Source organism: Haematobia irritans, chromosome 1 (assembly GCF_050003625.1).
Source record: "Haematobia irritans isolate KBUSLIRL chromosome 1, ASM5000362v1, whole genome shotgun sequence".
NCBI classification, from domain to species: Eukaryota; Metazoa; Arthropoda; class Insecta; order Diptera; family Muscidae; genus Haematobia; species Haematobia irritans.
This window is the reverse complement of record NC_134397.1, coordinates 181,428,177-181,451,537: the sequence shown is the minus strand read 5'-3', so window position 1 is coordinate 181,451,537 and position 23,361 is coordinate 181,428,177. Positions and strand designations below refer to the sequence as shown.

Here is a 23,361-nt window from a genome sequence, read left to right as displayed (position 1 = left end):
TGTAGAAAATTCTATCTAGTTTTACTTTTTATATACAATTTTGTTAAAATTTATTTTTTGTAGAAAATTTTATCATTTATATTTTTATAGAAAAGTTTGTCAAAATGTACGTGTTTATTTTTACTTTTGCTTTCTATAGAATATTGGATCAAAATTTAGTTTTTAGAAAACTAGTCAACATTTTCTTTTAATAGAATTTTGTGTCAAAATTGTTCTTTTTCTTTTATTGAAATTTTTGACAAAATTTTCTTTTTGTAGAAAATTCTATCAAAATTACTATTTATAGAAAATGTTGCCAAAATGTACTTTTATAGGAAAGTTTATTTTGTTTATTTATAGAACATTTTTATTTATTTATAGAACATTTAGAAAATTTAGTGAAAGTTTACTTTTTATACAAAATTTTGCCAAATTGTTATTTTTATACAAAATTTTGAAAAAATTTCCTTTCTATACAAAACCTTGTCAAATTGTTCTTTTTATACAAAATTATGTAAAAATTTTCTTTTAGTGGAAATATTTGTCAATTTTTTTTTTTTTTTTTTTTTTTTTTTTGTAGAAAATTCCTTCAAAATTTACTTTTAATAGAAAATTTTTATTAAAATTACTATTTATAGAAAATTTTGTCACAATGTACTATTTTTTTAGGAAAGTTTATTTTATTTATTTATAGAACATTTTGTCAAAATTTTATTACAATTTGCTGTTTGCGGAAAATTTGATGAAAATTTACTTTTAATACAAAATTTGTCTAACTTTTCTTTTTATACAAAATTTTGTAAAAAAGTCCTTTCTTTACATAACCGTTTTAAAATTTTCTTTTTGTAGAAAATTCGATCAAAATTTACTTTTTATAGAAATTTGTATCAAAATTTACTTTTTATAGAAAATTTTGTGAAAATTTACTTTTTATTCACTTTTTTTACGGAACATTTGACCAAATTTATACGTTTTAGAAAATTTTGTCAAAATTTAATTTTACAGAAAATTTTTATTTTTTTTATACAAATTTTTTTTCCCTTTTTATAGGATATTTGGTAAAAGTTTTCTATTTATGGGAAACTTTGTCATAATAATCTTTTGATCGATAATTTTGTCAAAATTTCCCTATCATATAGGGTTAGGTTAGGTTAGGTGGCAGCCCGACTCGACTATTCAGTACATTGTGATACCATCATATAAAGTTTGGTCAAATATTTACTTGAATGGAAAATTTTAAAAAAATTTTCCTTTTATAAAAAAAATTCAAAAATTTATTTTTTTTTTTGAATATTTTGTTTTGCTTTTAATTTGGTTAATATTTCTTTTCTGTAGAAAATTTGTCAAATTTTTATTCTGAATTTTTTAAAATGAAATATATCATCTATCTACGTATCTCACATGCTCAAATTAATTTCCAATAATTTTCCAAGAAAATAGTTGATTTGTGACTGCGCCTACTTCGCATAAATTTGCGATTTGAAACGAAGAGTACAGATCGCATTATGTGGTGCAAAAATACAGCCCACTCTCTATGCCGTTACCGCAATACCACAAAATTCACCTGACTAATAGCGTGCGAAGTGACCAACACTTAAAGTGCCATCCATGTACATATTAAAATTTCGTCCATTGATGACGATTTTTGTCCACCAAACACTTTAATGAATGTGTGAATGACGTATATTTATTCACTTGAGGTTTAGCTAAAGCTTCAACTGGCACTTTGCGTCTAATATCGCCCTCGTTAAAAAAAAGATAATTCTCAATAATTTAAAACCTAAAGTCTTGGGACTTTAGTGAGCCTGAAACTTAGTCGGGCTGCCACTTTAACCTAACCTTTTAAAGACTTGGGATTTATGAAATTTATTTATGAAATTTATTTCCACAAAAAATTTGCTGAAATATTATTTTCATAGCAATTTACTTCGAAATTTTATTTTCAAAAATAATTTTGCCGCAATTTTATTTCCATAGGAAATTTTTCGGAAATTTTATTTTCGTAGGAAATTTTGTCGAAATTTTATTTTCGTAGAAAATTTTGTAGAAATTTTATTTTCATAGAAAATTTTGTCAAAATTTTATTTCCATAAAAATTTTGTCAAAATTTTATTTCCATAGAAAATTTTGTCAAATTTTATTTTTATAGAAAATTTTGTCGAAGTTTTTGAAATTTTAGAAATTTTATTTTCATAAAAAATTTTGTCAAACTTTCAAATTTAAAAAAAAAATTTTGTCGCAATTATATTCTCGTTCTTCTTTAAAAAAATAGAAAATTGGTTAAGAATTTTACTTCGATAGAAAATTTTGTCAAAATTTAATTTTCATTTTTTTTGCTAAATTTTATTTTTTTATATTTTAATTTCAATAGAAAATTATATTAATATATACATTTTGTCGAAATTGTATTTTCTTAGACAATTTTGGCGCAATTTTATTTTCATAAAAAAATTTTGTCGAAACTTTATTTTCATAGAAGGTTGGTCAAAATTTTACTTCGATGGATGGTTAGTTATTGCCTGCCCGTTATTTTCAAGCTCACTTAGACAATTTGGACCATTATGATACCACATTGGTGAACCTCGATAGATAAATTTGTTAAATTTTATTTTCGTAGAAAACATTTAACTTTTGGTGCAGTATAGAAAATTTTCTCAAAATATTATTTCTATAAAAATTTTTCAAATTTTATTTCTATAGAAAGTTTTGTCAAAATTTCTTTTCTATAGAAAATTTTGTCAAAATTTTAATTCTATAGAAAATTTTGTCAAAATTTCATTTCTAAAGGAAATTTTGTCAAAATTTCATTTCTAAAGGAAATTTTGTCAAAATTTCATTTCTATAGGAAATTTTGTCAAAATTTCATTTCTATAGGAAATTTTGTCAAAATTTTATGCCTTTAGAAGATTTTGTCAAAATTTTATGTCTATAGAAAATTTTCTCAAAATTTCATGTCTATAGAAAATTTTCTCAAAATTGTATGTCTATAGAAAATTTTGTCAAAATTTTATTTCTATAGAAAATTTTGTCAAAATTTTATTTCTATAAGAAAATTTGTCAAAATTTCATTTCTAAAGGAAATTTTGTCAAAATTTCATTTCTAAAGGAAATTTTGTCAAAATTTCATTTCTATAGAAAATTTTGTCAAAATTTTATTTCTATAGAAAATGTTGTCAAAATTTCATTTCTAAAGGAAATTTTGTCAAAATTTCATTTCTATAGGAAATTTTGTCTTGAGACTTTAGTGAGCCTGAAACTTAGTCGGGCTGCCACTTTAACCTAACCTTTTAAAGTCTTGGGATTTATGAAATTTATTTCCACAAAAAAATTGCTGAAATATTATTTTCATAGCAATTTACTTCGAATTTTTTTTTTTTTTCAAAAACAATTTTGCCGAAATTTTATTTTCGTAGGAAATTTTGTCGAAATTTTATTTGCTGAAATATTGTTTTCATAGCAATTTACTTCGAATTTTTTTTTCAAAAAAAATTTTGCCGAAATTTTATTTTCGTAGGAAATTTTATTTTCACAGAAAATTGATCGCCAGTTTACATTGATAAAAAATTTTGTCAAATTTTATTTTCATAGAAAATTTTGTCGAAATTTTATTTTCTTAAAAAATGTTGACGCAATATTAGAAAAATAAAATTTATAACATAGAAATTTTATTTTCTTAAAAAATGTTGACGCAATATTAGAAACATAAAATTTATTACATAGAAATTTTATTTTCATAAAAAAATTTGTCAAACTTTCAAATTTAAAAAAAAAAAATTTTTGTCGCAATTATATTCTCGTTCTTCTTTAAAAAAATAGAAAATTGGTCAAAATTTTACTTCGATAGAAAATTTTGTCAAAATTTGATTTTCATTTTTTTTTTCTAAATTTTATTTTTTTATATTTTAATTTTCATAGAAAATTTTATTAATATATACATTTTGTCGAAATTGTATTTTCTTAGACAATTTTGGCGCAATTTTATTTTCATAAAAAAATTTTGTCGAAACTTTATTTTCATAGAAAGTTGGTCAAAATTTTACTTCGATGGAAGGTTAGTTATTGCCTGCCCGTTATTTTCAGGCTCACTTAGACAATTTGGACCACATTGGTGAACTCGATAAATAAATTTGTTAAATTTTATTTTCGTAGAAAATATTTAACTTTTGGGGCAGTTGTATTTTCATAAAAATGTTTGTCGAAATTTTATTTGCAAAGACAATTTTGGTACAACCTAAAAAAAATTATTAAATTTTGTTTATATAGATTTTTTTCGAAATTTTATTTTCATGGAGAATTTTGTCACAATTTTATTTTCATAGATATTTTTTGTCGAAATTTTACTTTCTTTGAAAATTTTGGGGCAATATTCTTTGAATAAAAAACAATATAGAAATTTTATTTTCATGGAGATTTTTGTCACAATTTTATTTTCATAGAAAATTTTTTTCATCATAAAAAATTTATCGAAACTGTATTTTCTTAGAAAATGTTGGCGCAATATTATTTTTATTAAAAATTTTGTGGAAATTTGATGGAAATTTTACTTCAATAGACCATCTCGTCAAATTCTATTTACATAGAAAATTTTGTAAAAATTTTATATTTATATAAAATGTTGTCGAATTTTTTTAAATTTGTAGATTTTTTTTTTTTAAATGTAAAAAAATTTAAAATTTTCTATACAAAATGCAGTCGAAATTTTATATGATTTCCATATAAATTAAAATTATTTGGAATTCTCGCACCATGATAAGAAATGGTCTCATGACAATTCTTCTTAAAAAATTTAAACTGTCGGCTCATTTGTTTCCCCTGAATCGTGTTTTGTTTCCATAATGAGATGGGGCATTTACCATAAATTCTCCTCTGGGATGTTATGTTATAGGAGAAATTTAATATTTTTTTAAATACTCTCATCATCAACATCATAAACATGCGGCGCATTGTCCGAGATACTTCGTAGCACCCTCCCCTTTGTAAAGACATTGAGTGTCCATGAAAAGAATACAATAATGCATCTTTACCCAATTACTTGAATTTCCTTGGAAATCATACAGCCAATTAAATATTCCGGCCAATAACACAAGTCTCACGATCATTGTAATGGAAACCCCAAATTCTTTGCGCATTATGGTGAGAAACACTTAACGATTTGGTTTAATTCCTAGGAATTGAATTAAACACAAAAGAAAAGCTTTTCTTTTTTAGCGGGGCAAAGGAAAATATGTATTTCCAATTCGTATTTTTATATTAATATGTACTTAAGTGTTATTTGGTCATTTATTAATATATTCGAATTTAAAATAAGTACAAATATTTAACTCACGTGCCAATTCTATGTACGTTGTCTCCAACAGATGTTAGTGTAATAAAAGTAGATAATGTCTATATTAAAAGATGGTCTACAAATAATGGAACGAGCACAAAATTTGTATAGAATATTTCGGAATAACAAAGATTGTTAAAATTTTTGTTGATTGTTAAAATTTGGTCAAAATTTCATTTCTATAGAAAATTTTGTCAAAAATTCATTTCTATAGGGAATTTTGTAAAAATTCCATTTCTATGGGAAATTTTGTCAAAATTTCATTTCTATTGAAAAATTCTATGTCTACAGACAATTTTGTCAAAATTTTATTTCTATAGAAAATTTGTCAAAATTTTATTTCTATAGAAAATTTGTCAACATTTTATTTCTATAGAAAATTTTGTCAAAATTTTATGTCTATAAAAAATGTTGTCAAAATTTTATTTCTATAGAAAATTTTGTCAAAATTTCTTTTCTATAGAAAATTTTCTAAAATATTATTTGTATAGAAAATTTTCTCAAAATATTATTTCTATAAAAATTTTTCAAATTTTATTTCTATACAAAATTTTGTCAAAATTTTATTTCTATAGAAAATTTTGTCAAAATGTGATTTCTATAGAAAATTTTGCCAAAATTTTATGTCTATAGAAAATTTTGTCAAAATTTTATTTCTATAGAAAATTTGTCAAAATTTTATTTCTATAGAAAATTTTGTCAAAATTTTATTTCTATAGAAAATTTTGACAAAATTTCATTTATATAGGAAATTTTGTCAAAATTTCATTTATATAGAAAATTTTGTCAAAATTTCTTTTCTATAGAAATTTTTGTCAAAATTTCTTTTCTATAGAAAATTTTCTAAAATATTATTTGTATAGAAAATTTTCTCAAAATATTATTTCTATAAAAATTTTTCAAATTTTATTTCTATAGAAAATTTTGTCAAAATTTTATTTCTATAGAAAATTTGTCAAAATTTCATTTCTATAAGAAATTTTCATTTCTATAGAAAATTTTGTTAAAATTTTATTTCTATAGGAAATTATGTCAAAATTTCTTTTCTATAGGAAATTTTGCCAAAATTTTATGTCTATAGAAAATTTTGTCAAAATTTTGTTTCTATAGAAAATTTTGACAAAATTTTATTTCTATAGAAAATTTTGTCAAAATTTCTTTTCTATAGAAAATTTTGTCAAAATTTCATTTCTATAGGAAATTTTGTCAAAATTTCATTTCTATAGGAAATTTTGTCAAAATTTCTTTTCTATAGAAAATTTTGTCAAAATTTCTTTTCTATAGGAAATTATATCAAAATTTTATTTCTACAGAAAATTTTGTCAAAATTTTATTTCTGTAGAAAATTTGTCAAAATTTCATTTCTATAAGAAATTTTCATTTCTATAGAAAATTTTGTCAAAATTTTATTTCTATAGAAAATTTTGTCAAAATTTCTTTTCCATAGGAAATGTTGTTTTGTTTTGTCAAAATTTTATTTCTATAGAAAATTTTGTCAAAATTTCATTTTTATAGGAAATTTTTGTCAAAATTTTATTTCTATAGAAAATTTTGCCAAAATTTTATGTCTATAGAAAATTTTGCCAAAATTTTATTTTTATAGAAAATTTTGTCAAAATTTTATGTCTATAGAAAATTTTGTCAAAATTTCATTTCTATAGAAAATTTGGTCAAAATTTTATGTCTGTAGAAAATTTTATTTCTATAGAAAATTTTGTCAAAATTTTATTTCTTTAGAAAATTTTGTCAAAATTTCTTTTCTATAGGAAATTTTGGCAAAATTTCACTCCTATAGAAAATTTTGTCAAAATTTCATTTATATAGGAAATTTTGTCAAAATTTCATTTATATAGAAAATTTTGTCAAAATTTCTTTTCTATAGAAATTTTTGTCAAAATTTCTTTTCTATAGGAAATTATGTCAAAATTTTATTTCTTCAGAAAATTTTGTCAAAATTTTATTTCTGTAGAAAATTTTGTCTATAAAAATTTTGTCAAAATTTCATTTCTATAAGAAATTTTCATTTCTATAGAAAATTTTGTCAAAATTTCTTTTCTATAGGACATTTTGTCAAAATTTTATTTCTATAGGAAATTTTGTCAAAATTTTTTTTCTATAGAAAATTTTGTCAAAATTTTATTTCTGTAGAAAATTTTGGCAAAATTTTATTTCTGTAGAAAATTTTGTCAAAATTTTATTTCTATAGAAAATTTTGTCAAAATTTTATTTCTATAGAAAATTTTGTCATAATCTTTTTTCTATATAAAATGTTGTCAAAATTTTATTAATATAGAATTTTTTTCAAAATTTTCTTTCTATTTAAAATTTTCTCAGAATTCGATTCTATTGAAAAGTTTGCCAAAATTTTATTTCTATTGAAAATTTTGTCAAAATTTTATTTCCATAGAAAATTTTATCAAAATTTCATTTCTATAGAAAATTTTGTCAAAATTTCATTTCTATAGAAAATTTTGTCAAAATTTCATTTTCTATAGCATTGTTTTCAAAATCTTATTTATATCGAAAATTTTCTCAAAATTTTATTCCTATGGAAAATTTTTTTAAAACTTTATTGCTACAGAATATTTTCAGAATTTTTTTCTACGAATATTTTCGTAAAAATTTGAGAAATAAAAAGTTTTTCAAAATTTCATTTCTTTAGAATTTTTTTTTATAAAAAAATTTTCTCAAAATATTATTTCCATTAAAAATTTTATTTCTATAGAAAATTTTCTAAAATATTATTGCTATAGAAAATTTTCTCTAAATATCATTTCTATAAAAAATTTGCCCAAAATTTTATATATAGAAAATTTGTTAAAATTTTTATATCTATAGAAAAATTTTTCAAATTTTTATTTCTGTAGAAAATTTTGTGAAAAATTTTTCTCTAGAAAATTTTGTCAAAATTTTATGTCTATAGAAAATCTTGTCAAAATTTTATATCTATAGAAAATTTTGTCAAAATTTCATTTCTGTAGAAAATTTTGTCAAAATTTCATTTCTATAGAAAATTTTGTCAAAATTTCATGTTTATAGGAAATTTTTGTTAAAATTTTATTTCTATAGAAAATTTCATTTCTTTAGAATTTTTTTTTTTATAAAAAATTTTTCTCAAAATATTATTTCCATTAAAAATTTTATTTCTATAGAAAATTTTCTAAAATATTATTTGGATAGAAAATTTTCTCTAAATATTATTTCTATAAAATATTTGCCCGAAATTTTATATACGAGGGCGGTTCGGAAACTTCTTATCCTATCAATGAAAGAGAATAGTTAGTTTTTCAAAAATATTTTTATTTTTCAATATAATCTCCTGAAACTTCAATACACTTAGTCCATCGCTTTTCTAGCAATTCTATCCCTTATATAGTATATAATAGTTTTCCTCAAGGTCTTCAAAATAGTGGTTTACAACTGTAATTGCATCTTCATTTGAGGTAAAACGCTTGCCAGCAAGGAATTTTTTTTAGATTTGAGAACAAGTAAAAGTCACTGGGAGCTAAATCAGGAGAATAAGGTGGGTGGTCAAGCAACTCGTACTTTAATTCGTTGATTTTAGCCATTGTTAAAACACTCTTCAGTCCATTGTTAGGATTGTTCTTTTGTCTCTGGAGTATAGTGATGGATCCATGTCTCATCAACAGTTATGAAACGACGCTTACACTGGAAAAAAAGCATACTCGGTTCCAAAGATTTTGTCTTTACTTTAAAAAATTTGGTATTGATTCCGAGCCAAAGAAGCGGAGAATACAAGTAAGGATACTTTTAAGACACAATTCTCTTTTAAATTTAGGTTTTGTGTACTTGCTTCTAGGAAGCAAATTTTAATTTTTCGCTTTCTCAGCTTTTTTTCTTCATATGCTATAAAAGTCCTTTAAAAACGAGTTAACGGCAACTTTATTTTCCAAATTAGGACTCGACTTCCAGTAGAAATTATGCTATGTTTGAAGTAAAAAACTTCTTTAAACTAAAGTGTTGAAAAACATGTCCTATATTTGAACGATTTTTTGCTTTGTAGTCAAGATGCAAAAAGACAACAAATTTAAAGACAATTTCATTAAATTTAAAGAATTTTTCTGAATTATTAAAGTCAAGTTGACCTTAGCCTATAAATTTTTTCTTTCATGTTAAGATACCCATTTTTAAGTCAAATCACTTAATTATAAGGACAATACGACTTCATTGAAAAGTTTATCGACTTTTGGACAAGGAAAATAACTTTATTTTATAGAAATGCGTCTTCTATGCTAAGCAAAATTTGTATTCGTATTTTAAAGACGTGAAATCTTTGACCTCACGACAATATTTTGTTCAGTGTAGAATCCATTTTATTTCGCTTAAAACGATCCAAACAAGCTTGAGAAATGTTCATTATTATGCGTTTTTGATCGACTGTCAACAAACGCGGCACCCATCTTGCAGAAAGCTTTTTCATCTGTAGTTCTTCATGCAAAATTAAATGGACTCGATCATTTGAGATGCCCATGATATTAGCAATTTCACGCACTTTTATTCGTCGATCATTTAATACCACATCATGCACTTTGGCTACAATTTCTGTTGTTGTTGCTGTTTTTGGACGTCCACTACGTGGTTCATCTTCAATGCTTGTACGACCACGTTTAAATTCAGCAACCCAACTTTTTACTGTTGCATATGAAGGAGCACTTTCACCTAACACATTCACCATATCATTATAACTTTCTTGTCCCGATAAACCTTTTTTATGTAAATATTTAATGACAGCACGCATTTCTAATTTTTTCCATTGTAAAAAAATTGCGGTAGCGTCTTTTTTGAACACATGTTTCTATATGAAGGAGTTGCCAGATCGAAACAAAATTTAACATGTGTTCATAACAGAGATGGAAGTTTCCAAAACACTTAACTTTTTTCTGTTTATACCGCGATTTTTGTGCTAGGCTAAGAAGTTTTCGAAAAATGTTCAAATTTTTATTTCTATAGAAAATTTTGTGAAAATTTATGTAGAAAATTTTGTGAAAATTTATTTCTCTAGAAAATTTTCTCAAAATATTATTTCTATAGAAAATTTTCTCCAAATTTCATTTCCATTAACAAGATTGTCAAACGTTTTCTTCTATAGAACATTTTCTCAAAATTTTATTTCTATAGGACATTTTGTCAAAATTTTATATCTATAATAATTATATATTCATATATAAGAATAATTTATTATTACACATTCATATATGAACATCCGCATAATATCTTCTATATCGTGTGTCCTTTTAATAAACCCATTTGCATCAGATCCTTTTAGCTAAACCTTGCAATCGCTTCGACTCTTTTTAACGTAACGTGTTTTTTGCAATAAACTATCGCTTTGTATTATCACCATTCGTAACCATTACTGTCATATGGCCTTAACTTGACTCATATTAATTGACTTGGACAAGTTTTGAAGGTCACTTGCAATAAGAAGGGATAAAACCAAGTGAAATCAAACAACAGCTGTAGTTCAATCATCCTCACTCTACCTTTAGCAGCGAGCTTTGTCTCTTAAGCCGATTCAACAGCGATTTGTTTGATCATCTTCATCCGCCGTTGGGCGCATAGAATAAGGCCAAGTTCAATATGGTATTGTAGTCTAAGTGATTACAATACGAGGAGCATTTTTATAAACAAAGGAATGTTTAATTTTATGAATTTAAATGTAGTACAAAGATGCGACTCTTTAAAATAAAGATATTTTTGAGAGAGCTAAAATGTAGGCTCTATAAATTAAAAATTAGTGTACAGATCTGACAAACAAAGGTATTCATGTACAAATAAATGTCAGTTTAAAATTATATTTCAAATTATAACAGATACATCAAAGCAAAAATTATTATTTCAAAAAATCTTTAAACCAAATATGCGAAATCTTCAAAATAAGTATTAGTCTATTTTTGAAGCTTTTTTATCTTTAATCCAGGGAGTCAATATCTATTCATTCAAAGATTATACTTTCAATAGTTTTTTTTTCCTTTTATAGTGTACTTCCCTAGAATTTTTTGCTAATGTATTCCTTTGTAAGTTTTATTTGTCTATTTTAAAATAAAATTATAACTAAATTTATTTGCCAAATTTAATTCTTGATCCTCGTATATGGGACATATGTACATGGGGCTTTTTTTTTGCATTATTTCAATGAGCCTCTATATAGAAGTCTTTACTATGCCTATTTATTATTGTTGTTGTTGTTTTTGAATAGAAATTGATGTGATTGTGTATCGATTTCATTCTCATTCGTGCTCTTCAATGCTTAAGTGTTGCTATTGCAGCTGAGTACTCAAACTACAACAATAAAAATGAAGATTTTAGTAGAAACAAACAAACAAACATACTCGTACACACACACATGCACACAAACACACGCAATTGCACATATGAAATCCCCCTTAGTGATATGTTACGCATTTCAAGAGTGCATTTTAACAGATGTATACAAAACCAACTCTCACTAGCTATAGACGCCTATAGGGCCTTTATGTATCAAAACACAAAAACAATGTAGAGTCTATCTCCTCCATCTTCTAGTGGGTAGGTGCATTTAAAAGTGTCTCGCTTATTCAAGGTAAAGAAAAAATGAAGAATTAAACTAAAGAACAGGAATTCATCGAATATGAAAGAAAAAAACGATATCCTTTTATTACTCCCTTCTCAATTTTTTCATTCACAATAGGATGGGGATAGAATAGGGGTTTGATTTCAAATATCAACTGACCTTAAACCACAATATGTTGTTTTGGGCGCTCTAAAATGCCTTTCAACGTACTCTTCTCTTATTTTGGTTGTGGTGCTCTCTAAAAATTGGTGCGCCTTAAAGATTGATCCAATATTTATCAGCTGCTGCCGAAAAAATTGGGTTGACTTCATTCTTTGGTTCAAATCCCTCTTTGGTCGGAATTTTAATTTAATTTAATTTTTGAACAACACACTAAAACATTTTTTTTCTGATTCAATCACGAAATTAATTGACCCAATTAATTTTTAATTTAAATGTCTTCAATCACAGAAATTATAGTATCAATTAAAAAATTAATTGGAAGTCAATTAAAAACTTAATTGATACTGTTAAGTTTGTGATTGATTTTTGTTTCAACTAAAAAATTTGTTGAATCAATTAAATTTTTAACCATTATACTACGTTGGGTATTAGGTCGTATTTTTCATCACCGAATTTTTTTACTGTTGGATTATAATTAAAAGTTCTCACTACTCAGCATGAATTCAGCATATGTCACCAATTCATGCACTGAGTGATAGAAATTTTTAATTATATTCGAACAGTAAGAAATGGTGTAATGAAAAATACGACATGGGTCATCAAATGACCCCAACGTAGTATAAGGGTTAATTGAATATTTTTTAAAACTCAATGAAGACTTTAACTGGAAAAATATTTTTCTGTGAAGATGTACATATCCAAGATAAAAAAACGAAATCCTTCCTACGCCCCCTTATAACATTTTGTATCATTCACAATAGGGTGGGAGTATAATAGGGTTGCCATATCCTTGTCCAAGATTTTATATTTACCCGCCGTCGACAAAACTGGGTCGGCTTTATTCTTTGATTCAAACGAAATCATTTTTATATCCCTCTTAAAATGTTTTGTTTTCGTGTCATTCACAATAGGATGTGAGTATAAAAGTTTTGCCAATTCTAATATCCTTAAAGAATTGTCCAAGATTTTATATCCTCCGCCAACAAAACTGGTTCGGCTTCATTCTTTGATTAAAATACCTCTTTGTTGGGAATTTTAATTTATTTTTTGAACAGGATGTACATATCGATCCTATATAAAAGAACGATATCCTTTCATTACTCCCCTTTACAAATTTTTATTTAATGTTATTCACAATAGGATGGAGGTATAATAGGGTTGCCATTTCTATTCTTAAACCAACTAACATATTATTAAACCATATAACGTGGTTTTCTCGTGGGCTGAGGTAAGCCATTGGCTGTCCAGGATTACCTCTTTTAAGGGTCCATGAACCTTAAATAATAACACACTACTTTATTCCTTTGCGGTGGCGAAACGGTGCAATGCGGATGGTATCGGTGATGACTGTGTTCGTGTACAGGGGTGACGGTGATGTCGTGACGACTAGTGTTCGTAAACGGGGATGAAGATGGCGTCGGGCCGACCGATGTTTGTAAAAGGTGTCGGGTCGACTAGTGTTCGTCAACGGGAATGACGATGGTGTCGGGCCGACTGGTTTTCGTGGAACGGGGTTGCCATGGTGTCGTGTCGATTGGTGCTCGTGAAACGGGGTGTCGTGCCGATTGGTGCTCGTGAATGGGGATGCGATGGTGATGGTTCGGTTCCTGTAACGAGAAGAGGGAAAGGACAGGGATCGGCTATACTAGCACTAGAGGGAAGCGGACGAACCGTGGAAGCAGCCGAACTGCTGAATCGAACGAATCGCGGAAGCCGACGAACCGCGGGATTGAACGAATCGCTGAAGCGGACGAACCGTCGAAGCAGCCGAACTGCTGAAGCGAACGAATCTCCGTAACGACGAACTGCTGAAGCAGCCGAACTGCGGAAGCGAACGAATCACTGAAGCGGACGAAACGTGGAAGCAGCCGAACCGCTGAAGCGAACGAATCGCGGAAGTGGACGAACCGCGATAGGTGGTTCTAGTATAGCCTGGGGGAAGAGGGGATGGGAGGAGGTTGTGGGTAGCGCTAGTCTATTACAATGTTAGGATGCGAACGGATCGAGTTAAGTCCACTGGTATTGATGCGAACCAATCGCGTTAGGATGAATCGGGTGCTGCTATCTGAAGTTCGGCCGCGGTCGATGCCACTTGCTTTACTACTCGTCAAGCTTCTGGTGATTCATGCCATCGTCCAGAAAAGCCTGCATTCTTAAGGCGGTAGTGACCGCAACCAAATGAGAATTCCCAACATATAAGTTATCAACGTTAAGTGGTGGAAGTAACTTTCCTTCAGTATCGCGGAGTGAACGAACCGCGCTAGGTGGTTCTAGTATAACCTGGGCGAAGAGGGGATGGGAGGAAGTTGTGGGCAGTGCTAGTCTACTACAATGTTAGGATGCGAACGGATCGCGTTAAGTCCACTGGTATTGATGGGAACCAATCGTGTTAGGATGAATCGGGTGCTGCTATCGGAAGTTCGGCTGCGGTCGATGCCACTCGCTTTACTACTCGTCAAGCTTCGGGTGATTCATGCCATCGTCCCGGCAGTGACCGCAACCAAATGAGAATTCCCAACATATTAACGTACTACTGTACATACTCTGCGTCCAGTGACGCAGAGTATGTACAGTAGTATTTACAGCGGTATGAAGGGGGAGTGGGGGTAATTAAATTAAATAAAAATAAATATATAAGAGCAATTGGCTCGTTACAACCACAATTCGTTATTTTGGTCACTCTAACAATTGTCTAAAACTTGCCAGCCGCCGACAAATCTGGATCGTCTTCATTCTTTGGTTTAATTTTTGGATTTAATTTTTGACAAAATTGCCACTATCTAGATTACTTGGAACTGGTTATCACACCATTTTCTTCGAGAAAAGCATTTTTCTCAAATTTTTTGATACTGATGCTTTCCTTTTATTTCATCGTACCAATCGCGTTAGGATGAATCGGGTGCTGCTATCTGAAGTTCGTCCGCGGTCGATGCCACTTGCTTTACTACTCGTCAAGCTTCTGGTGATTCATGCCATCGTCCAGAAAAGCCTGCATTCTTAAGGCGGTAGTGACCGCAACCAAATGAGAATTCCCAACATATAGGTTATCAACGTTAAGTGGTGGAAGTAACTTTCCTTCAGTATCGCGGAGTGGACGAACCGCGCTAGGTGGTTCTAGTATAACCTGGGCGAAGAGGGGATGGGAGGAGGTTGTGGGCAGTGCTAGTCTACTACAATGTTAGGATGCGAACTGATCGCGTTAAGTCCACTGGTATTGATGGGAACCAATCGTGTTAGGATGAATCGGGTGCTGCTATCGGAAGTTCGGCTGCGGTCGATGCCACTCGCTTTATTACTCGTCAAGCTTCGGGTGATTCATGCCATCGTCCCGACAAGCCCGCATTCTTAAGTCGGTAGTGACCGCAACCAAATGAGAATTCCCAACATATAAGTTATCAACGTTAAGTGGTGGAAGTAACTTTCCTTTAGTATCACCTTGAACCTTACCCACAAGTAATGATAGCAATGCGTATACGTCCAGTGACGCAAAGCACGTTAGTATGTACAGTGGTACGAAGGGGAATGGGGGTAATTAAATTAAATAAAAAGAAATATATAAGAGCAATTGGCTCGTTACAACTACAATTCGTTGTTTTAGTCACTCTAAGAACTGTCTAAAAATTGCCAGCCACCGACAAATCTGGGTCGTCTTCATTCTTTGGTTTAATTTTTGACAAAATTGCCACTATCTAGATTACTTGGAACTGGTTATCACACCATTTTCTTCAAGAAAAGCATTTTTCTCAAATTTTTTGATACTGATGCTTTCCTTTTATTTAATCGTACACTTCTATTATTCTGCGTGCATCATATCCTTAAAGAATTGTCAGCCGCCGTGGACCGTGGACTAGAGGTGTTCACGTGAGTAATATTTTGCTCACGCTCACCCACACTCACGACGGAGAAATCTTATTCACGCACACTCACGCACGATATTTTTTGGTAAGACTCACGCACACTCACGCACGAAAATCTTTTAAATGTCGTGACTCACGAAAAATATCGTGACTCACGAAAAATGTCGTGACTCACGAAAAACCTCGTGACTCACGAATAATTTTTTGGAGTAATTTACCTGCAGAACCTGACTGAAAACATGAGTATGATTAAAATCGAGAGCGTTATAAAACTCTTAACACCTAGGATATCACAAAAATGTTTTTTTCCGAAATTCGTTACTCACGCACGCTCACGAAGATATTATTTTCGTGAATCACGCTCACGCACGACATTTGGTTGGTTAATCACGCTCACGCACACTCACGCCGTTTCCCTTAGCGTGACTCACGACTCACGCGTGAGTAACGAAAATTTTAGTGAGTCACGACAATTTCGTGTCACGTGCACACCTCTACCGTGGACCGGTTTCATTCTTTGGTTCAAATCCCTCTTTGGTAGGAATTTAAATTTTATTTAATTTTTGACAAAATTGCTACTATCTAGATTACTTGTAACTAGTTATCACAAATTATAAGAATTGCATTTTCCTCCTACTTTAGATCAACTTATTTTTGGTTTTTCTCAATTCTTTCTATATTGATGTTTTCTTTATTTTTATTATTCGTATATTAGAAATGTATTTTTGGCATTGTGCCCTTTTTAAAAATGTCTGATATGAATTTATGTGTGAAAATATTATTGAAATGTATGAATTGGTGAAATCAATGACCTGTGTATTGTTTTCAAAATTCAATATTGTATGCCTCCTCTCCATATCGAAATGTATGGCATAGCTGAAATGCAAAAATATTTAAGGGTTGAGGTCAGCGACAATATCCGGTATGACTTGCATTTAAAATTTTTTTTAGTGAAATTGGATGTAAACATTTTGGGCTTTATTTAAGGATTTTGTTACTGAAGTCGCTCGGATTAAAATAGAGGTATTTCTTCGATAAAAATTAATTATTTCAAAATTAATTAATTAAATTAAGTTTTTAATTGAAATAGCTTTAATCACTGATACAATTAAATTTTGATTAAATTAAAAAAAAGTTGGTTAAGAAAATAAAATAAAATAATTATTTTAATTAACGTTTGAATTAAATTGAAAAATCTTTCCAAATATAAATATAAATGAAAATTTTTGATTTCACTCTAATCGGATATGTAAAAAATGTTTATGGCAAAAAATCTATATTTCCCTATACATATTAAAAACAAATTCCCGTCATAATGTCATCTTCTCCAGGGTTTACAAAAATTATTCCCTATACCATAATGTTTATTCACAACGATGAAACTTTCTCCTTGTTCCTTTCGCTATGTCTTCATAAATTAAAACTAATATGTCCCACTGGAAGTCATGACAGTTTCATAGTATAAGTGGACGTGACAGAGGAAAAAACAAATCCACAAAAAAAGGATAAAAAAATTCCATCATCGATTTTGCCCTGGACATATGTTTTACCACAGACGTCTAGTAAAAGTGTTACGCTCATACATTAAGGAGCACAACTAAAGACCCCAGATGAACACAAAAACAATAAATATTATTTATGGAATTCACAAGAGGCATTCAGACATCGTTGACAAATGGGACATCGGCGGTTGAATCACAAGAGAAAAGAGAAATTCTCCCTAGTTCTGATAAAAAAGACAACAACAAACCGTACTGACAACTTCACATAACAGCTAATAAATTATAGAAGGATATTTGTTTTGAAATGTTTATATCATTAGTTCAGTGCGATATGTTGAAAAGTCCATAACAGAGGAGATAAATAATAATTCATTCTATAAAATTTGATATATATATATGAAATGTGTTACTTAATTGAAATTATCATAAATTAATTTAATTATGTTTGGAAATTGTTCAAATTTAAAATTTTAATATAATGAAAATATATTTCTAAATAAAAATATAATTTTTAATTTCAAATTTTCACTCTAATAAATTTATAAAAAATAAATTTTTCATCTAAAAGTGAAATCATTACATAGAATAAATTATCAACAATAATTTTTCAATTTGTTTTTTTGAAAAAAAACATTCCACTAAAAAATTAATTGATTAAATTAATTTGTTAATTAAGACAAAATTCAATCAGAGAAATTACTCGAATTAATAACATCTTTAATTGTTATCGTTGATTGATATTATCGATTCCGTGTTTCAAGTACGGTTGCCATAGTTGGTAGAATACTACCAAAAATTTTAGATTTTTTACTGTTTGGTAAATTGGGAGAATTCTGGATGTTTTGGTAGATTTTCCAAAAAATTCCAATTAAGAGCAATAAGAACCAAATTTTGCAAAAATTTCTATAGAAATAAAATTTCGACAAAAATTTCTATAGAAATAAAATGTTGACACTATTTGCTATAGAAATAAAATTTTGACAAAATTTTCTAAGAAATACAATTTTGACAAAATTTTCTAAAGAATTAAAATTTTAACAAACTTTCTATAGGATTATATTTTCGGCAAAATTTTCTATAGAATAGATATAAAATTTTGTTACAATTTTCTATAGAAATAAAATTTTGACAAAATTTTCTATAGAATTAAAATGTTGACAAAATAGAATTAAAATGTTAACAAAATTTTCTACAGAAATAAAATATTGACAAAATTTTCTATAGAAATAAAATTTTGGCAAAATTTTCTATAGAATTAACATTTTGACAAAATTTTCTCCAAAAATAAAATTTTGACATAATTTTCTATAGGAATATGATTTTGTCAAAATTTTCTATAAAATTAAAATTTTCTATAAAAGTAAAATTTTGTCAAAGTTTTCTAAAGAAGTAAATTTTTGACAACATTTTCTATAGAAATAAAATGTTGTCAAAATTTTCTATAGGAATATAGTTTTGGCAAAATTTTCTATAGAAATAAAATTTTGATAAAATTTTCTACAGAAATAAAATTTTGACAATATTTTCTATAGAAATAAAATGTTGTCATAATTTTCTATAGAAATAAAATTTTGTCATAATTTTCTATAGAAATAAAATTTTGTTATAATTTTCTATAGAAATAAAATTTTGACAAAATTTTCTATAGAAATTAAATTTCGACAAAATTTTCTATAGGAATATAGTTTTGGCAAAATTTTCTATAGAATGGAATAACAATTTTGTCATAATTTTCTATAGAAATAAAATTTTGTCATAATTTTCTACAGAAATAAAATTTTGACAAAATTTTCTATAGAATAGAAATAAAATAATATTTTCTATGGAAATAAAATTTTGACAAAATTTTCTATAGAAATAAAATTTTGGCAAAATTTTCTATAGAATTAAAATGTTGACAAAATTTTCTATAGAAATAAAATTTTGGCAAAATTTTCTATAGAAATGAAATTTTGACAATATTTTCTATAGAAATAAAAAGTTGTCATAATTTTCTATAGAAATAAAATTTTGTCATAATTTTCTATAGAAATAAAATTTTGTTATAATTTTCTATAGAAATAAAATTTTGACAAAATTTTCTATAGAATTAAAATGTTGACAAAATTTTCTACAGAAAAAAAAAATATGGACAAAATTTTCTATAGAAATAAAATTTTGGCAAAATTTTCTATAGAATTAACATTTTGACAAAATTTTCTGCAAAAATAAAATTTTGACATAATTTTCTATAGGAATATAATTTTGCCAAATTTTCTATAGAATTAAAATTTTGACAAAATTTTCCATAGAACTAAAATTTTCTATAGAAGTAAAATTTTGTCAAAGTTTTCTATAGAAGTAAAATTTTGACAACATTTTCTATAAAATTAAAATTTCGTCAAAATTTTCTATAGGAATATAGTTATAATTTTCTATAGAAATAAAATTTTGTTATAATTTTCTATAGAAATAAAATTTTGTCGAAGTTTTCTATAGAAGTGAAATTTTGACAACATTTTCTATAAAATTAATATTTTGTCAAAATTTTCTATAGGAATATAGTTTTGGCAAAATTTTCTATAGAAATAAAATTTTGTCATAATTTTCTATAGAAATAAAATTTTGTTATAATTTTCTATAGAAATAAAATTTTAACAAAATTTTCTATAGAAATAAAATTTCGACAAAATTTTCTATAGAAATAAAATTTTGTCATAATTTTCTATAGAAATAAAATTTTGACAAAATTTTCTATAGAATAGAAATAAAATAATATTTTCTATAGAAATAAAATTTTGACAAAATTTTCTATAGAAATAAAATTTTGGCAACATTTTCTATAGAAGTAAAATTTTTACAAAATTTTCTGCAAAAATAAAATTTTGACATAATTTTCTATAGGAATATAATTTTGTCAAAATTTTCTATAGAATTAAAATTTTGACAAAATTTTCCATAGAATTAAAATTCTCTATAGAAGTAAAATTTTGACAACATTTTCTATAGAAATAAATTTTTGTCAAAATTTTCTATAGGAATATAGTTTTGGCAAAATTTTCTATAGAAATAAAATTTTGACAAAAATTTCTACAGAAATAAAATTTTGACAATATTTTCTATAGAAATAAAATGTTGTCATAATTTTCTAAAGGAATATAGTTTTGGCAAAATTTTCTATAGAAATAAAATTTTGACAAAATTTTCTACAGAAATAAAATTTTGACAATATTTTCTATGAAAATAAAATGTTGACAAAATTTTCTATACAAATAAAATTTTGTCATAATTTTCTATAGAAATAAAATTTTGTTATAATTTTCTATGGAAATAAAATTTTCTATAGAAATAAAATTTCAACAAAATTTTTTATAGGAATATAGTTTTGGCAAAATTTTCTATAGAAATAAAATTTTGTCATAATTTTCTATACACGGATGAAAAATACTGTTTTTCATATGTTTGGCTATAAACATTATATGTTTGGAACACAAATTTTTAAACACAATATTTTTGAGTGCAAGCATATAATGTTCATAAACTAGCATAACATATTTGGGACATATATGTTAATATGTTAGAACATATTATGTTTGGGACATAAAATGTTTGTAAATATAATATGCTTGGATGCAAACATATATTAATTTAGAAATAGCCTATAAACATATATGTGTTTAGTAGCTTGGAGCGCTATTTAACAGGGAGCGATATTGAATTAAGTTGGTGGTTGTTGCTTGTTATTACAAAATTAACATTTTATTTTTCCTTGGGCAATTGATCAGCTACTTCTTTGATCCTTACAAACTGTGTGGTCCGCTGTTCGAATCCCCGTCCGGCAAAAGGTAAAATTAAAATAAAAAAAATCATACAATTGAATAATTTCTTCTACAATGTTTGTATTACAGAAAAAGGTGCTAAGAACTAAAAAATTTCGTGGAAGTGAGAAAGATGTGGGGGAATATACAATTAGGCAGAAACAAAATTTTGAGCATTCAGGTCGAAAACCTATGTTGTTAGCACCTATATTACCTGTTTATTTTCATAATTCATTATGATTTTAAATACATATATAAATAAATAAATACAATTTTGAGCACAATATTGTTTGGGAGAATTTTTTTTAAGCATATAATATTTTTGGGTGCAAAATGCTTCCAAACATATTATATGTTCACATAATAACATATTGTTTTTTGGAAGACAACATTATTGAATTTGGATGCAAAAATACAAAATGTTTGGAAATTGACTACCCAAACATATATTGTTTAGACCAATATGTTTTCAAACATATTATATATTGGAAGAGATCAAACATATAAATGTTTGGGCAATAGCCAAAAATGTATATGCTTGAAGCAAAATATGTTTGGGAGTATATGTTACAGAAGCGATTTTTTGTGAGCGTGTAGATATAAAGTTTTGACAACATTTTCTATAGAATAGAAATAAAATAATATTTTCTATGGAAATAAAATGTTGACAAAATTTTCTTTAGAAATAAAATTTTGTCATAATTTTCTATAGAAATAAAATTTCGACAAAATTTTCTATAGAAATAAAATTTTGTCAAAATTTTCTATAGGAATATAATGTTGGTAAAATTTTCTGTAGAAAGAAAATTTTGACAAAATTTTGTATAGAAATAAAATTTTGACAAAACTTTCTATAGAATAGAATTAAATAAAAAAATAATAAATAAAATTTTGTCAAAATTTTCTATAGGAATATAATTTTTCTATAGAAATAAAATTTTGTCAATATTTTCTATAGAATAGAATTAAAATTTTGTTATAATTTTCTATAGAAATAAAATGTTGGCTAAATTTTCTATAGAAATAAAATTTTGACAAAATTTTCTAGAGAAATAGAAGTTTCTATAGAAATAAAATTTTAACAAAATTTTCTATTGCCAACAACTCCATGTGTCTACCTCATCTCCTTCTGGGTGTTGCAAACATTTCCTAAGCACACGTAGAGAAGGAATATAATCGCCCCAAACATTTTTCTAGAGCAAAAGAAGCTCAGATCCTTCCAAGGTTATTGTGCATAATAACCAGACTCTGGAACTCATAAAACGAAGTTTGTACAGTCGTACATAGTGTCTCCGGTTACACTTCAATTTTAAACTATATACTGGAAAAAAATATGTACGTGATATTAAAGATTCGCAATTTAGAAAATATTAAGGACAAATTTCTTTAAAATATTGAAATTTTTTAATTATAATCTTTGCTTCAAAAACTTTTTATTTATTTATTTTTTAAATTAAATATTAAAAAAAAACATTTACATGATATTAAAAATTACGCAACCTTAATTTTAGGATGCTCAAATTAGAAAATATTAAGGACAAATTTCCTTAAAATAATGAAAATAAAATTTATAATCATTGCTTCAAAAGCTGTTTTAATCCTCTAATGCCCAATCCCGCCTTTAGGCATGCTTCATTAAATAAGGAAACTTTTAGTAAAACTTACCTTAAAGCAACAAAAAAGAAAACTTAGTTGAAACTGTTCAAGAAGCTTTGCAGCATATACTGAATTTTAGCGTATATTTTTTTCTTGTTTAGTTTTTTTTTTTGCTTTGGTGTCGTTAACATTGAATATTTAATCAGCTGGCAAAAAATTGGCGCATTAGAGGGTTAACTATTTTTTTTTTTAATTAAAAATTTAAAAACAAATATTTTCATGTAAATATTTGTTTTAAATTTTTAATTAAAAAATTACGCAACCTAAATTTTAGTATGGGCAATTTAGAAAATATTAAGGACAAATTTCTTTAAAATAATGAAATTTTTATTAAAAAAAGTTTATATTCTTTGCTTCAAAAACTTTTTATTCATTAAATTTAGGACACAAATTTGGGAAATTTACGTTCCACCGTTGAATTAAGGCAAATTTTCCTTAAAGTAAAGAAACACATTTTTGCTTTAAAGAAATCGCCCTTAAATTAAGTGAAATATTAAATCTTTAGACT

At 26.6% G+C, this 23,361-nt stretch overlaps 1 protein-coding gene across 1 annotated transcript in view; it reads left to right on the top strand.

Moving 5' to 3' along the window:
* The window catches only part of Hmgcr (HMG coenzyme A reductase), a 237,467-nt gene that overhangs the window by 154,135 nt on the left and 59,971 nt on the right, over positions 1 to 23,361 (top strand). The window lies entirely within an intron of this gene.